This window comes from Panthera leo, chromosome C1, assembly GCF_018350215.1.
Source record: "Panthera leo isolate Ple1 chromosome C1, P.leo_Ple1_pat1.1, whole genome shotgun sequence".
NCBI classification, from domain to species: domain Eukaryota; kingdom Metazoa; phylum Chordata; class Mammalia; order Carnivora; family Felidae; genus Panthera; species Panthera leo.
Window position 1 is genome coordinate 104,505,049 of NC_056686.1, and position 15,091 is coordinate 104,520,139.

A 15,091-nucleotide genomic window follows, 5' to 3' on the forward strand; every position below is an offset into this window, starting at 1 on the left:
AAAAAAATAATAAGATGCCCATATTTAAGAGGAAGGCTATCCGGCAAAGGGGAGCAAAATATGATTGAGGGGAAGGAGAGAGGGACTGTCTACCAAAATAAATTAAGGAACAGGCAGAAAAGAATGAGTTGAGGGGTACCTGGGTGGCTCAGTCAGTTGAGCCTCCGACTTCCACTCAGGTAATGATCTCACGGTCTGTGGGTTTGAGCCCCCTGTCGGGCTCTGTGCTGACAGCTCAGAGTCTGGAGCCTGCTTTGGATTCTGTGTCACCCTCTCTCTGCTCTTCCCCCACTTGCGCTTTGTCTCTCTCTGTCTCTCAAAAATAAACATTAAAAAAAAAATGAGGTTGAATTTGAGGGCAGGCGATACATGGAAGCCAAAGAGTTTCAAAGAAGAGATGATTATTGAGGTTAAATGGTAGGACTTTTATATCAGAACACAGAATGGGAGAGTATGTTGGAAATAATCAATGTGGGGAAAGGCCATGAATTCGTTTTGCCATTGGATAATAGCTTCAGAAAATACACTGTAGTAAGCATAGACAGGGATCCACCAAAGTGAGCCTCCCCCCCCACCCCCCATCCCATAGTTCCCACCCACCTGTCATCTCTCATGTGCCTTACCTCACCTCTTTCTAGTCTTAATCAAGAAGCCAGGATAAGAGACTGGGCGAAGAAAGAGTCTCCAGAGGATTGGTGCACAGAAGGAAAGGTGTCAGGAAGAGGTTGGATGAAGAACATTACCAGGCTAGTAGATGGGTATATGGAGCTAAATGAAGGATGAAAAAATAAAATAGGGTCAGGAGAAAAGCCAAACTCATGAACTAGGACACGTTTTAAGCTGAAGTAATACGGCAGAGTTTATTTTAAATGGCAGGATGAAAAATGAGGTTAAGTTATCAGAAGGTAGAGGAAAGCAAAGGAGCAAGGAATTGAATGAATGAGAGTGTGGTTGGGACCACTCCTCTAATCCACCAATAAGATGTACACATCAGGATATTATTTAGCTCAACATGCCTTTAATGTTCAAAAACTAAACTCACCTTCTGCTGCCGAATATCTTCTGTTGCCCCTCTAGATCCACTCTTCACCCTTCTCCACTCTGCTCTGTAACTCAAAACCCACAGAGTCCTGTGACTTCCTGAGTTTGGTGCATGGGAGAGGGCACTGGCAGAAGATCGGAAGTCTGGAGGACTGTGAGGTTGGAGTATTTATTCCTCAACGTCCTCGGTGGCAGGTTATAAGAGAGCTGAGTCTATCTACCAAAACCCACAGATCCTGTTAGAACTGTGGTGACCACCGTGATGTACCATCCAGATTTTCCTTCAGATACTACACTTGATCTTAGCCAAAAGGCCGAGAAGCGATCAGTTTCCCTCAGGAATGAGTGACTTATTCCCCCTGAATCTTGAGTAAATAAAGCATGGTTGTTCTTTTAAACTATTCAGTTTTGAGGTGATTTGTTACAGTGGATAACTAAGCAAGGGTATATACCCAAGGTCCTGTGCTTAGTAAATTGTGAAGATGAATCTCAAATCCAATTCCTGTGATCAAAATTAAAATATTTTTCCAAAGGTGGCCATTATAATCCTGTTTACTTTTTTTAATATTTATTTTATATTTGAGAGGCGGGGGAGAGGCAGAGAGAGGGAGACAGAGGATCCGAAGCGGGCTCTGCACTGACAGCAGAGAGCCCAATGCGGGAGCTCGAATTCACGAACAGTGAGATCGTGACCTGAGCCAGTCAGACACTTAACCAACTGAGCCACCAGGTGCCTCTATAATCCCGTTTAATTCTCAGATGAACAAAATGTTCTTCTCCCTGAAATATCATTCTTACTTCCTACTGATGCCCAGAATACTACAAATAGATATTCGATATTATGACCCCTGTTGAGATACAAAAACTCTAGAACTAATAAATAAACTTGATTATTCTATTAAAACTTAGTTGAAGATATGAGATTTTTTTTTAAGAAGAGGGTTTGATTGGCACCATGAATATTATAAAATAATTGAACTACCCTGCATTTTCCAGGTGTTTTCCAATTCCATTCTTTCTTTAATTCGGGATCCTTTTCACCTTAGGGGTTGTTAGTAAACACTGAAGTGGGAAGCATACACATTGTTGTGGTAAAATTTTTATTACTGTTGTGTGAAAACCAAATTTGGTGGAATATCTGCAAAAATTTTTAATTCATGGCCGAGATTTTCCAGTCTGAGTCACCTCTTTATATGTTAACATTGTGCAACCTGGTTTTAACATTAGCCAAAGTCAAACAAAATTAGAAGAGTAAGTCTCCCAAATAAATCCATATTGCAATGGGAAATACAAATGATTGAGAGACTGTAACCTAGGAATTATTGCATCATTGCATTCTCCCAGTAGCACAAATAATAAATAGTTTTCTTTTTTTAATTTTTTTTTGCATTTATTTATTTTTGAGAAACAGAGTGAGACAAAGCATGAGCGGGGGAAGGGCAGAGAGAGAAGGAGACACAGAATCTGAAGCAGGCTCCAGGCTCTGAGCAAGCGGCAAGTGGTAAGCCTGATGCAGGGCTCGAACCCACAAACCGTGAGATCATGACCTGAGCCGAAGTCAGACGCTCAACCGACTGAGCCACCCAGGGGACCCAACAGTTTTCTTAAAAGAAATTTGTAACCTTGGTAACAAAATTACTTTCTGGGGCCCCTGGGTGGCTCAGTCGGTTGAGCGGCGGAATTCGGCTCAGGTCATGATCTCATGGTTAGTGGGTTTGAGCCCCGCATCGGGCTCTGTGCTGACAGCTCAGAGCCTGGAGCCTGCTTCGGATTCTTTTGTTTCCCTCTCTCTCTGCCTCTCCCCTGCTCATGCTCTGTCTCCCTCTGTCTCAAAAATAAATATAAACATTAAAAAGCTTTTTAAAATTACTTTCAAAAGACTAATGTAAACTTCTGGTTAAAAGGAAGATAATTTAGGGGCGCCTGGGAGGCTCAGTTGGTTGGGTACCTGACTTCAGCTCAGGTCATGATCGCACAGTTTGTGAGTTCAAACCCCGCGTCAGGTTCTGTACTAACAGCCTGGAGCCTGCTTCTGATTCTCTGTGTGTGTGTGTGTCTCTCTCTCTGCCCCTCCCCTGCTCACGCTCTGTCTCTCAAAAATAAACATTAAAAAAAAAAAAAAAAGGAAGATAATTTAATATACATATTTACTTCCATTTCTTCCCAAACCTTACTAAAATAACTTTAAATGAATAAGATCTAAACCCAAATTTGTAACTCTGTGTGGTGATGGATGTTAACTAGACATACAGTGAGCATTTCACCGTATATACAAATATCCAACCATTATGCTGGGAACCTAAACCTACTATAATGTTACATGTCAATTATATAGCTCAATAAAAAGAAATTTTAAAGACCTAAACCCAAAAGGACAAAGAGAGTGAGCAAAGAGAAGAGAGCTGATAAGAGAGCTCAACAAAATCTTAGCATCTGCAAAGTGATGTACCATTTAGTTCAGAAATGCTTCCTTACTCCTGATGTCTGACCTCTTGTGAAAAAAGCTTGGTTAGTATAACTGGGCCTCTCTCAGCCCTTTGTTCATCCAACCTAAGTGGAGTGTTCCACTCTGCTCCTTGCTCTTGGGAGAGGGAGCCTGTTCATCAAAGCACATAATTCTGCTTGGTTTGTCCATACCAAAGTCCACCTCAGTCCAGACTGCCTGGTTCTGGGCACAGTTAGCAGCAGGCCCATTAACTCTCATCCTAAAAAGTACATCTCCTATCTGGCCTCCATCACTTAGTAATACAAGTGATATGTTTGTCTCCATATCTGCCTGTTGCTTTATTTCTCAACTTGTTCAGGACCACTCCACCAAGAAGGAATGCCATTATTGGGATCCCCTTCAGAGATCCCTATAGACTAGAGGCAATCATCTTAGAAGAGAGGGGGAAGTTGAAACTTAACTGCTTGCAGGAGATTGAGAGACAAACTGATTTACATTAGAACCACACAAAAATTCTGAATTTGGAAGCACTAAGAACCCCTGAAGATGAGGGGAAGGGTGTGGCTAAAACAGATTTGGTTGAAGTTCATGGTTTTTTGTTTGGTTGGTTTTGTTTTTGAAGTTCACGTTAAAAGCAACTGAATTCCTTCCCAACTCTGAATCGCAGAGGTCAAAATAAGGTATTCTAAACTCAGAAACACCTGGTATAACTAAGACTAAGTTAAATGTAATGAAAATTGGCAGGAAAAGTGAAAAATCTATATTTCAAATAGTGAGAACTCTCCCCCAACAAACCAACCCTTTCTCTCCTCCATTCATCATACAATTGGGTATACCTTCAGGTAAAAAGTTAGAGGTTTCCTCTCTGGAGAAACTAACCAGAAGAGACAAGTCCAGAGATACTGACAAAACAGTAGGAAATGGCCAGATACCTGTCCCACCCCCTCATTGTACAGTCTACCAGTCAACAAGTTTCCATACATAGTTACACACACCATTTAAGTGCCTTGCTCTTTTTTCTTCCTGAGAGAGAGAGAAAGAGCACCAGCACACACAAGTGTGTGAGTGGGGGAGGGGCAGAGGGAGAAGGAGAGAGTCTTAAGCAGGCTCCATGCACAGTGCAGAGCTTGACACAGGGCTTGATCCCACAACGCTGGGATCATGATCTGAACTGGAATCAAGAATCAGAGGCTCAACAGACTGAGCCATCCAGGTGCCCCTAAATGCCTCACTCTTAAGTGTAAATGGATAGGTAAAGATAGCCAAATATTTCAGAAAATCCTTTCACATAAAAGCAGAGACCAAAAAAGAACCACAACAAAAACCTAACTGAAGAAAAATAATTCAGAGGAAACAGAGACAAGAAGCAGAAGATAATTTTTAGAAGAAAGCCTAAGTTAACATTATAAAAGATAATGTATTTGTGAAAATAAAATAGTGCTATAAAAAGAACATTCATGGAAGAAAGGGCTTATGAAAATTAAAAATATGAATGCAGAAATTAATAATTCAATAGTTAAAGTTAAGGAAATCTCCCTGAAAGAATAAGAAGCAAAAAGATGGAGAGATGGAGTTGCCTGGCTGGCTTAGTAGAGCATACAACTCTTGATCTTGGGGTCATGAGTTTGAGCCCCACATTAGGTGCAGAAATTATATACATAAATAAATAAATAAACAAATAAATAAACACACAAACGAGCAAGCAAGCAAAAATATGGAAAATAGAACTAAAAAGTTGGGATTAGAGAACATTCCAGAAGTTTCAACATACAATTAACTGGAATTTCAGAAAAAGGGAACATATAAAAAAAAATTATCAAAGAAAAAATATGAGAAAACATCCCTCAGTTGAAGGAAATAAATTTTTAAGCAAATGAGCTCACTGAGTGCTCTTCCAAGAAATAAAAAAGACCTAAACCAAGATATATTATCATGAAATTATAGAACATCTAAGGTAAAGGAAATATACTAAAAAGCTTCTAGAGAGAAGTCAAACTTCAGAACTGGAGAACTGAGAGTTCCAAGAGGAATATTTCCTTAAAAAAAAAAAAAAAAAAGTTTATAGGGTACCTGGGTGGCTCAGTCGGTTAATCATCCAACTCTTGGTTTCGGCTCAGGTCATGATCTTGTGGTTCATGGGTTTGAACCTCACGTCAGGCTCTGCACTGACAGCTCAGAGCCTGGATCCTGCTTCCGATTCTCTGTCTCCCGCTCTGTCTGCCCCTCCCCCACTCATGCTCTGTAAAAAATAAATAAACGTTAAAATTTTTCCAAAAACAAAGATAAAGCAACTAGAAAACTAAAGCAAAAGGTGGGGAGGCTATTATCAATTCAAGGGAAGTTAAAAGTTGTACAAGAAAGAAAATATACACTGCTTGGCTCAGCTGTGAATAAATATTGATGATAATCTAAATGCTGCTTTAGCTAAAATTATGATTCAGTAACTAATCACCAAGGAAATGCAAATCGAAACCACAATGAGATATCACCTCATACCTATCAGAATGGCTAGAATCAAAAAGACAAGAAATAACAAGTGTTGGGGAGGATGTGGAGGAAAAGGAACCCTCATGCACTGTGGGTGGGAATGCAAATTGGTGCAGACACTGTGGAAAACAGTGTGGAGGTTTCTCAAAAAATAAAAACACGAATTACCATATTATCTAGTAATGCCACTACTGGGTGTCTACCCCCCCCCCCACCCAAAAAACAAAAACACTAATTCAAAAAGATACATGCACCTGTGTGTTTACTGCGGCATTATTTACAACAGCCAAGATATGGAAGAACTGAAGTGTCCATCCATGGATAAAGAAGATGTCATACATGTGGCATACAACACAATGGAATGATATTCATCCATAAAAAAGAATAAGATTTTGCCATCTACAGCAACTTGGGTGGACCTGGAAGGTACAGTGCTGAATGAAATGTCAGAGAAGGATAAACACCATTTGATTTCATTCATATGAGGAATTTAAGAAAACAAATGAACATGGGGCGCCTGTTTGACTCAGTCGGTTGAACGTCCGATTCTGCTCAGGTCATGATCTCACAGTTCGCGAGTTCAAGTCCCACATCGTGCTCTGTGCTGACAGCTTGCAGCCTGGAGCCTGCTTCAGATTCTGTGTCTCCCTCTCTCTCTGCTCCTCCCCTGCTCACACTCTCTCTCTCAAAAATAAATAAAGATCAAAAAATTTAAAAAAAAAGAAAATGAAAACAAATGAACAAACAAGGAAGAAAAGAGACCAAAAAACAGAACTTTTTTTTTTTTGGTTCCCAAATTTTATTATGAACTCATATAAAATATTCCAGATAAATGAGTTTTAACCCTCTTCTCCCTCCTCTTTCTGGTCCTAGTTAATCTGGAAGTAATGATTTGTAACTCTGCTGTTAGTAACTGTGCACAACCCATCACGTAGATTAATCTTCTTTTTTGGTTTATTTCAAATACCTTTTGGGAAAAGTCACCTCAAATATTATCATAATCTTGGGGCGCCTGGGTGGCTCAGCCGGTTGAACATCCTACTTCAGCTCAGGTCATGATCTCACAGTGTGTGAGTTCGAGCCCCGCGTCGGGCTCTGTGCCGACAGCTCGGAGCCTGGAGCCTGGAGCCGGCTTGGCATTCTGTGTCTCCCTCTCTCTCTGCCCCTCCCCCACTCATGCTTCCTCTGTCTCTCTCTCTCTCTCTCTCTCTCTGTCAAAAATAAATAAACATTAAAAAAAGTCTTAATAAAAAAAATAATTGTAATCTTGCTCTTGCTCCCTTCAATGGTTATAACCCCTACCGGAGATTCACAGCTTTTCCTCTCCTCACACTCCTCCTCTTTTCCTTCTCCTTACACTTTAATTCATTTTTAAAACATTTTTTTAATGTTTATTTTTGAGAGAGAGAGAGCGTGAGCAGGGGAGAGGCAAGAGAGGAGACACAGAATCTGAAACAGGCTTCAGGCTCTGAGCTGTCAGCACAGAGCCCAATGCGGGGCTTGAACTCACGAGCCATGAGATCATGACCTGAGCCGAGGTTGGAGTTTAACAGACTGAGCCACCCAGGCACCCCCACTTTGATTCTCTCTTAAAGAAACTTCTCACAATTGGCAGCATCCACGATTCCATCTTCTACAGGGTAGTTGCCGTCAAGGGTAAACTTCAGAACTTGCTTCTTTTTTTTTTTTTTTTTTTTTTTTTGTCCCCCTTCACTGGAAGCTTTTCCACAGGCACCGAGGCGGCAGGAGGCAGAAAGGGAGGTAGGCCTACTATGCAGAGGCAAAAAGCCCACCAAAAAACCAGAGTTTTAAATACAGAGGACAAATGGGTGGTTTCCAGAGGGGAGGTGGCTGGAGGGATGAGTGAAATAGGTGAGGGGAATGAGAAGCACACTTACCTTGACAAGCGCTGAGTAATGTAGAAAATTGTTGAATCACTATATTGTACACCTGCAACTAGTGTGTGATGCTGTATGTTATTTATACATCAATAAAGAGTATAAGATAATAACTATCAGGAGGAAAGGGTAGAAATATGTGTTGGGGAGGGATACTGTGTCAAAGAGGTAAATCCTCCTCTTTTGTAGTTGCAAGTTAATAGACAATAGTATCTGAAACTGAAAAATCAAGAAATAGCAGTATAAAACATGTTTTTGAAAATTTGGTGTTTTACCCTCAAAGAAACCACTAAAAAGTTGCAGTGATCGTCTTAGGAAATACAAGTTGGCGGGGGGGGGGGGGGGAGAATAGAGTGTTATATTGTGACTTTTATCACTCTATTTGACTTTTTAAACTATGTACCTGTACTACTTTGATACAATTAAAAAATTAAATTTAAAAATAATATGAAGTAAAAAATAATAATATGAAGTAGGGGCGTCTGGGTGACTCAGTCAGTTAACTCTTGAGTCAGTGACTCTTGATTTCCGTTCAGGTCGTGATCTCACGGTTTGTGACTTCCGAGCCCCACATGAGACTCTGCGCTGACAGTGCAGAGTCTGTTTGAGATCCTCTCCTTCTCTCTCTGCCCCTCCACTGCTCTCTCTCTCATTCTCTGTCTCTCTCTCTAAATAGATAAATGTTTAAAAAATAATGTGAAGTAGCTAACAACTGACTTGGGGACCTCCTACAAAGATAATAAAATGTATTCAGTGTTTTAGCTATCTTTAAGCCAACGTGTGCTTTTCTTATTCTGTGGTAAAAGATTAGAATGTAGGTATATTTTGTTACAGAGAAGTTTAGCATGCCAAATCCAAACTTACAGTTACAAGATAGAGAACTTACTTATTCAATGCCCAATGCCTGTTGACAGGATTTTGGTATACTCTTCTGCCTCATGTTTTAATAAGTGTGTCCCCCTACTTATTTCTTAATACAGTTTAGATTTTTGCCAAGGCTGTGTTTGTGTTTCCATTTAACTTTAGTTCAATCACATCAATAGCTTCCACAAAATGCCAAAAGCAAAGTCTTAGTAACCCAAAAGTTTAATGCAATCCTACTGAAATATATTGAAATTTGATAGAAGCTCGGTGACTGGTACAACGTGGTCCATTTAATTCAGGTTTTCTCCTGCTTGGTTATTTGAGCTGTTTTGAAAGTAGTATTTTACATTAGTATAAATTATTTTGGTGCCATGATTTCTAACAAAATGATGGGTTTACTTTCAATATGTGTCTTTTTTTGTTGTTGTTTTGCTTTTTTTATGCCTTTTTTGTTTCTTATTCACTGTTTTGGTGCGTCTTTGAAGAGCTTGCTACAGTCACTAATGTAGACTTTACTAGCCTTTAAACCAAAATTTCCTCCAATTGAACATATCTCTCACTTTATACTGAAAATCCACGAAAAGATGGGATTCATTGTACAAAAATTTAACCATGATACAAGTTAATTTTATCTGTGTAATAGCTAAAAGGTCCTGAAGGAGAGAAAAATACTGCAACTCGTGTATATACCATTGCAGGAGTATGACCTTTATGGAGGGCAATATTACAATAAATATAGCAAAAAAACTAAAAAGGTACACAAAACCCAGGGCGCCTAGTGGCTCAGTCAGTTGAGTGTCCGACTTTGGCTCAGGTCATGATCTCATGGTTTGTGGGTTCCAGCCCTGCGTGGGGCTCTGTGCTGACAGCTCAAAGCCTGGAGCCTGCTTCAGATTCTGTCTCCCTCTCTGCCCTACTGGCACTCTGTCTCTGTCTCTGTCTCTGTCTCTCTCTCTCTCCCTCAAAGATAAACATTAAAACATTTTAAAAAAAATTTTTAAAGGTACACACCCCAAATTAAAATGAAATATCACAGGGCGTGTGGGTGGCTGTCTGTTAGCCATCCGACTCTTGATTTCAGCTCAGGTCATGATCTCACAGTTCATGAGTTAGAGACCCACATTAGGCTCAGCGCTGACAAGCATAGAACCTGCTTGGAATTCTCTCTCTCCTCTCTCTCTGGCCCTCCCCGCTCTCTCTCTATCTCCTCTCTATTTCTCTCTCAAAATAAATAAATAAACTTACAAAAATTACATACATATACATAAATATATATATATAATTTATATATACATATAAAACGAGCAAGTGGAGTTCTCACACATTGCTGGTAGGAAGGAAAAACAGAATAAGCACCAAGACAGACAGTTTGGCCTGTTCTCATGAAGTTGAACATACACTTACCATTCAACCAAGCACTGGGTGTTCATTCCCACTACTACTCCCACTGAAGAATAAGAAAAAATATGTTCATTCAAAAACCTGTACTCAAACGTTTATAGTGGTTTGATTTGTGGCTGTGAAAAACTAGAAACACACTACATGGTCTTCAACTGGTAAGTGGGTAAACAAAGTAGAAAAACTCAGCAATAAAATGCAACAAATTTCTGATATGCAACAACATGAATGAATGCTAAGTGAAAGAAGCCAGACTCCAAAGGCTACATACTGTATAATTTAATACATAAGACATTCTGGAGGGAAAGGCAAAATTACAGGATCAGAAAACAGATCAGTAGTTACCAAAGGATGAGTGTGGGAGGAGACGCTGACTACAAAGGACACAAGAGAATTATGGTGAGGTGGGGGTGATAAACTTCTGTATCTTGACTAAATGACGGTTACATGACTGTATGAATTGGTCAAAACACATAGAACTCTACACTAACAATGATTATGTATGTGAGTTATAGCTCCATAAACCTAACTTTCAGTAAAGGGTTGAGTTTGAACTTTTTCAAAATAAAAAGTTTTTAAAAAAAGCATCGGCCATCTTGCAATTGTAGGAAACAATTGGACAATGTGTAAATGCGTATGAACAAGGATATTCTCATTGAAGTGTTGTTACAGATAAAAACTGGGGGGGGGGGGGGAACCTAACAGTCCAAAGGCAGAGGGTTGGTTAAATATATTAGGTTATTTCTATACAATACTATTTCTATACAATTCTATACATACAATACTATGCTGTTTAAATTGATGACGGGGGGCAGCGGTGGGAGGGAGGGAAGGGTGGGTGATGGGCATTGAGGAGGGCACCTTTTGGGATGAGCACTGGATGTTGTATGGAAACCAATTTGACAATAAATTTCATATATTGAAAAAAAAATAAATTGATGACAGGGAAGGGGAGAGGGAGCTTCTAGTGAACTTCTTTATCTGACTGGGTTCCTTGGGAAGTATAAACATTTCACTATCAGAATATCCAACTATATCTGGTGCTTAGAGTATCTCTAGAAACAAATGTGAGGTCACTATATTCTGCTTAGTTAGAATATTGATAAATATAATATTAGTAGGGGGAGAAGTGAATCTAAATTGTAATTAGAGAACTTTCTGATAGTCATAATACTTTGAGGCTCTAGTGAATATGAATATATGCTGGGTTTTATATGTGTTCAATAATTTAAAATGTAGGAGTTCTTTTTTTTTATTTAAATTTTTTTTTTTACATTTTTATTTATTTTTGAGACAAAGAGAGACAGAGCATGCGCATGGGAGGGGCAGAGAGAGAGGGAGACACAGAATCTGAAGCAGGCTCCAGGCTTTGAGCTGTCAGCACAGAGCCCGATGCGGGGCTCAAACTCACAAACTGTGAGATCATGACCTGAGCCAAAGTTGGACGTTCAACCGACTGAGCCACCCAGGTACGCCTAAAATGTAGGAGTTCTTATTTGGTCTCATTCTTTTTGTAACTCAAGAAAGGAACAAGCCATCTAGTAAAGCAGCAAATGCCTCAGAAAAAGAAGGAAGGAAGGAAGGAAGGAAGGAAGGAAGGAAGGAAGGAGGTAAATAATGTCTGACTCTTAATTTTAGCTCAGGTCATAATCTCGTGTTTAGTGAGTTTGAGCCCCATATCCAGCTCTGTGCTGACATCTCGGAGCCTGCTTGAGATTCTGTCTTCCTCTCTCTCTGCTCCTCTTTCGATCGCTCTCTATCTCTCTCAAACAAAAGAAAAAAAATTTTTTTTTAATTTGTAAGATATTAGAATGTTAACACGATTTTCTCTAATTGACGAAATTTTTAAGTGATGTTATTTTTTGAATCTTCTCTTTTCCCTAAACCCATCAGATATTACTTGTACAATTAAAAAATAATAATTAAGAGGAAAAGTGACAAGCCATTGCTACGATCTGATTTTCTCTACGTTCTAGAGGCAACTCCAAGTAACTATTTCCTTTTTATTTTTTAAAAAAGAGCAAAAAAGTCAATTTTTCCCAATGTGCATGGATTTATAAACAACCTGTGAGAGTGCTACTTAATTAAAATATATGTAATACCTGATATAACAAGTATGTTGGATAGTAGAACAATAGAAAGAATGCAGGATCTATGAGCTCAAAAATAGCTGCATTTCACTTTTGCAAATGCTGCCTTAGAAATGACTTGCAGCTTTGAGAGGCACCTGGATCGCTCAGTCGGTTGGGCTTCTGACTTCAGCTCAGGTCATGATCTTGCGGTTTGTGAGTTCGAACCCCGCTGTCAGTTCAGAGCCTGGAGCCTGCTTCAGATTCTGTGTCTCCCTCTCTCTCTGCCCCTCCCCTGCTCATGCTCTGTCTCTCTCTGTCTCAAAAATAAATAAAAACATTAAAAAGAGAGATTGTGAGGTTCTTGAGGGCAGAGATTACCTCCTGTTCATTTTTTTGAGAGAGAGCGCAAGTGAGCATGAGCAGGGGAGAGGGGCAGTGGGGAAGAGAGAGAGCATCTCAAGCAGGCTCCATGCTCAGCATAGAGCCCAATGCAGGGCTCGATCCCACAACCCTGGGATCATGACCTGAGCCAAAGTCGAAAGTTGGTTGCTCAACCAACTGAGCCACCCAGGTGCCTCTTGTTAACTCTTTATTTCTAGGGTGTGGTAGGGTGCCTAGCATCTAGAAGTCCTCAATACATAACTGTAAACTAGTGAAGCTATTGTGGCTCATCTCTGTAAAGTTGAATGCAAATAACAACGCCAGATGGCTGGAATCCCTACAAAGAATGGCGAACCCCCTACTACCTCCCCTCCTCCAGTTGGTATAGGGTATTGATTCTCAAGTGTGGTGCCTCAGACCACCAGCATCACCTGAGGACCTGCTGTAAATGCAATTCTCTGGACATACTCTAGACCCACAGAATCAGAAACTATGGGAGGGAGGCCCAGAAATCTTTATTTCTCACCAAGCTTTCCAGGTGATTCTGATGTACACTGAGGTTTGAGGACCAGTGGCATTGCAGAAAGTCCAATGGGGCCTGTGCCCTTGCTCTGGTTCAGCTTAGCTGCTGTGTCTAACCATGAGAGAATCCCTAAACCCCTGGAAACTCTGTCTTCACAGGATATAACAAGGGAGTTGGAATGATGCCTGAGAACCCTTCTGGTCTAAAATTCTGTGACTACCAAAGACAGAAAGAAAGTAAACAAATGTTCCAATGACTAGATTATTCATTTGGTCAGCAAATACCAGGCAGTGATGTGGGCATGGAATCAACACAGGACACAAAATTACTCCTTTTTCATTACAGTTGTGAGATTTGAGACTACAAACTTACCTGTCTTCCGTTTACAATAGTCTCATAGTGCATTTGTCATGCAGTGTAAACTGGAAAACTAAGAAAATGATCCAGAGTTCTGATCAACCCTCCCCCAAATTACTTTGACTCTAATTCCTTTTTTTTTTTTTTCACTTTGACTTTAATTCTTGAAAGCACTAATATGTTAGGAGACAAGCGTGTGATAATAAATGTGATTGTCAAATTAGAATACCTCTGGGTCTACATTACTTCATGGTACAAGGTTGCTTGCTCTTTTAGAAAACCGAATTCCATCTAATTCTGTCTCCTTATTGATTCTCTCTTCTTGGTAATTAGTTATCACCTGTATGCTTGACTAAGTTCCTGGGTTGGTCATTCTCTTTTCCTTTTGATCTGTCTCCCTCCCACATTGAACTGTAAGGTATTTTAGACTATTTAGGACATTTGTGGATTTTAAATGTCCAAATGTCCTTTTTATGTATGTATGTATGTATGTATGTATTTATTTAATTTATTTATAGAGAGCATGAGGAAGAGGGGCAGTGGGAGAGAGAGAGAGAGCTCGACCAACTGAGCCGCTTAGGCACCCCTAAATATCCTTTTTAAAAGGACTTCTTAATGGGGCACCTGGCTATCTCAGGTCAGGAAAGCATGCGACTCTTGATTTCGGGGGTCATAAATTTGAGACCAAGTGGGGTGTAGATATTATTTAAATTTAAAAAATAATAAAATTTAAAGGACCTTTTAAGAAAAAACAAACCAAAAAGTCACCACGCTTGGACACTTGATTCTCTGACCTGTTTACATTTCGCTGCACTTGAAAGGACAGGAGATGGCGCCAGAAGGCAGTGGCATGCGTTAGATTTAGCCCACCCCACCGCTTCCCGGGGTGAGGAATGAGCTGGAGAGAGAAGTGGGAATTAAACAAAGGTGTCAGAGTTTAGTAGCTACTGAGGTGAAGGGAATGCGGGGTGGGGTGGATTTTGTTTTGTTTTAACATAAGGATCCTCTTGACTCCAAATTAGCTTAGTGACAACAGAAATATCCATAGTACAGCCAAAGATCAAAATAAAGGCAAGTCCCTGGAGGATGGTGTTTGCCTAGAAAACAAGGCCTTTGTCTATGTGGGAAGCACAAGAGCCTGAAAAGGCTGCTCACTCAAGTCGGAAGGTGCTGATTTGGGACTAAGACGTTTTTGTGAAACAATGTTTATTTCTGTAGGCAAAATCCCAAATCCCCCCAAGCAGTGAAACACTTCCCTGAAGCAATCACACACCCATTTTAAATTAAAAATTTTTAAATGAGGGGCACCTGGATGGCTCAGTCAGTTAAGTGTCCGACTTTGGCTCAGGGCATGATCTCAGGGTTCATGAGTTCGAGCCCCACGTCAGGCTCGTTGCTAACAGCTCGAGCGCACTTCAGGTTCTCTGTCCCCCTCTCTCTCTACCCTGCTCTGCTCGCATGCTCTCTCTCAAAATATAAAGATGTAAAAAAATGCTTTTAATAAAAAAAATTCATAAGACAACCAGGAGGTGGCGCAGGGCAAGACACACTATTGGCCTTGGGAGGCTGAATCACGCTGGAAGGGAACTCTGTCCTGGCAGAGGTCATTCTGTCTAGGCCTGTT

At 40.3% G+C, this 15,091-nt stretch overlaps 1 non-coding gene across 1 annotated transcript; it reads right to left on the reverse strand.

The window, feature by feature from the left end:
* Window positions 1-1,181: 1,181 nt before the first annotated feature.
* Window positions 1,182-1,367, reverse strand: LOC122228859. The gene has a single exon (XR_006206779.1). It is a non-coding gene; the product is annotated as a U2 spliceosomal RNA (small nuclear RNA).
* Between the last annotated feature and the right edge of the window lie 13,724 nt (window positions 1,368-15,091).